The sequence below is a fragment of the Nicotiana attenuata genome, unplaced genomic scaffold, assembly GCF_001879085.1.
Source record: "Nicotiana attenuata strain UT unplaced genomic scaffold, NIATTr2, whole genome shotgun sequence".
Taxonomy (NCBI): Eukaryota; Viridiplantae; Streptophyta; class Magnoliopsida; order Solanales; family Solanaceae; genus Nicotiana; species Nicotiana attenuata.
The window spans coordinates 56,883-60,232 of NW_017675152.1; positions in this window are offsets into that span (position 1 = coordinate 56,883).

A 3,350-nucleotide genomic window follows, 5' to 3' on the forward strand; every position below is an offset into this window, starting at 1 on the left:
TTGTTCCTGCTAGACAATCAAACAAAGAGCGTTTGAATATCATCGAAGAGAATCTGCTAGTGCCACAATATTCAGGAGTAGAAGACCATGCACAAATAAGATCAACCACTCCTGCAACACAAGTAATATAGGAACAAGTATAGGAACAAGTTCAGTTGGATTCTACAACTCCTATTGAAGATGAACAATGTGAAGAACAAGGTAAGAACATATAGACTATATCTAAAAATATTCACATCCTATTTCAGTCATAAAAAATGTATCAACAATAGTGATTTAGTGTACATGGACGACATGAGCGTAAATTGATTTTACTTAACAACTTCAATCAACCCGTCGGTCCTAGTGATGGCGTTGTGTTAGAGCTTGGAAGCTTCCTTGGCACATTGGGAAGGAATGCGACTCTATGTCCTCTTGATATTTTGGATTGGAGGAAGATGGACACAAAAGAGGATATATGGGAATATACCAAGGTCTGGACTTCTTAATTACTAATTTTTGGTTGAAAATCATTCATATTTTCTGCACTAACAGATTTGACACCAATTGTAGGATAAATATGATATTCCCGAAGCCGGAAAAAATACATTTTGGAATCTGTTCAAGCTGCCTGGAGAAAGCACAAGAGTAGATTGAAAAAAGAACACTTTGACCCCTATCCAAATGATGAAACTCGAATATAACATATCCCTGAAGATGTTCCAGTTTCTCAGTTTAAGGAACTCCTTAGGTATTGGAACTCTGAGAAACTCCAGGTATGTGACTTTTTACTTGTTCTTCTTCGTCTTCTTGAACTTCTTCTTAAAGTTCTTCTTCTTCTTTCTGGTTTTCTCCTTCTCCTTGGCCATTGCTGGTGTCTTTCCCTTCTTTCTCCTTTCTTTCTCTAAAACCAAATGTTGGATATAATTAATTTAGGCTATGGTTTCAAGGTTGTGGTTTGTATTGCTGTTCACTCTTTGTTTTTTCTTTTCAGTACATGCTAAAAGTTCTGGGTTTTTTTTTGAATCATAAAATCGTGAAAAATCAAGAGATGCAATTGTCATGTTTAATGTGCTGGAGTTGACTTCTCTTTCATATGGTTTCTTGGATTAGTTGTCTGCTCTTCATGGATGCTACTGTAAATATTTTCAATGGCTTTCTAGTTGTCTGCTTCAGGGATGCTACTGTAGTCCGATAGTATTAGTACTTGAGTGAAATTAGAACTATGTAATATGCATTTTCTAAATAACGTGAGAGGAACAGACTGATTTGAGGCAAATAATGTATCGTCGTCTCTTGATGATGCAGTTCTAGCTAATTCTAGCTTTTGTTTTGTTCATGGCAGATCAGTAGGAATGCTAATTCACTTTCATGTAACTAGGAAAACGACAAGGAAACTTCGGATCCTTTATCAGCAAAGGAAGTCTTTGTAGCTACAAGAAAAAGAAAAGCTAGTCGATTATACAAGTCCTCGGATGAAGATACAACTAGTAAAATTGTGCGAATTATATTTAACTAATGTTATATCGAGATCAATTATTTATTTCTATTTGTTTACTTTTTATTTACTTGGATTATATTTTTTTGAATTTGCTTTGTAGGCTGAAAAGGAGGAAATTGAAGCACAACAAAACGAAAATGGCAATGAGTCCATAAAGGCATTTGCATCTGTCATGGGACCTGAACATCTGGGACGTCAGAGATTGTATGGACGGGGGGCTACAAGAACTTCTTTGAGAGGGAAAATAGGATGTTTTGAACTCTATTCAAATACTTCAAATTCTATACAAAAATTGGAGGAGAAGATACAAAGAATGGAGGAAAAAATTGAGGAACAAAAGACAACTATCCGTCAAGAAGCTGTTGCAGATGTCCTTGCACGACTTCAGCGTTACGGAATTGATATTGATGCTAACATTATTCTAGCGGCATTGGGTGATAATTCATTGGGAGAAGCTTCATCTGCTCAGCAAACATCATTGCAACCAATCTGTCGTCCATCTACTGGTACCAACAAAGAAGGCCAACTCATTCCAGGTATTAACTCATTGAAAATTTAATGATTTTTGTGAGATCTACTGTCTTAGTTTGGTACTTCATGTGCGCATTCTGTATATTCTTGGCCATGCCAAGTGCCATGCAATACTCTATTGAAATTATGCCAATATAATGACCAAGTACGTCTCTTATGAATCCTTTCTGAAGGACTTCGAATAATATCTCTATATGCATGATATTTAGTGTTTGAACATATTTAGACACATGTCACCTAGATGCCATGCTGTTAGGACTTTAATCACTTAGATATTATGTTGTAAGGGATAATAAGCATATTCTTATATATCTGTATTCATTATGCTTTACTTTCTTTGGCTTATTCAACTGAGAATGAATTGAACACTTAGCATATCATGAATCTTGAATAATTCAATCTGCAGCACTTGAAGCATATCATATCTGTCCTCTGTTTAGTTGGGATAATTAAGATACTAATGGTCAGTTTGGTCTTAATTTAGCTACTAACAAATGATGCAAGAAGTTGTATGGGATGAAGGTTTAGATTGGGCCGTTTGGAACTAAAAGACTCATTCCTGATCCCTTGATGGAGAAAGAGCTTAGAGCCAGAAATTATTGAAGGTGTTACAGTCTTGCTAATTTAAAAAAATAATAATAAATAAGATAAATATATTAGCAAAACTGTAACACCTTCAATAATTTTGGTTTTGCTAATTTATTTCATGCAGCAATTGATTTTGTTCTTTAAAGAGCTTGTGGGAAATTTTAAAAGGAAAACAAGAAAAGCTACATGAAGTCCATGTGATAAATGGATGTTCCGTTAGAATAAGATCAAAAAGCTAACAGAGGATGCTTTTGGTTAAGTTTAAGGGTTTGTTGCCTGTTAAGTGATATAATAGGAGGATGTAAAGAAAGTTAGGGTGAAACAATAGGGATGATTTATTCTGACTTAAAGAAAGGTTAGACATCTTTTTTCTTGTCAATGGTACTATTAGCGCTTCAAAAATTGATATCAATCAACAGATGTTTCTTCACACATAGACCAAGACTATTTGGTTTGAGGAGGGTTAACAAGTTGCAGGACTGATTTTCCTAGTTCATCCCAGGTAATTTCTTATGCAATTATCCATACTTTTTTATTTCCAACCTCATGAGAGAAACGGCACTCATAGTTCCCTTCCACCAATCCATTAACTATTTATCACAATCGAAGATTATGTTAAAAGAAAGGTATAATAGATAGCAGCAGTTATTTACAGTAGAACCATGCAATGTGATCTAGCGAAAGTAAAGCATGATTTACCACTATTGAAACAGGATTGGGAAGTAATTACATAGAAGAATATCTTAAAGAT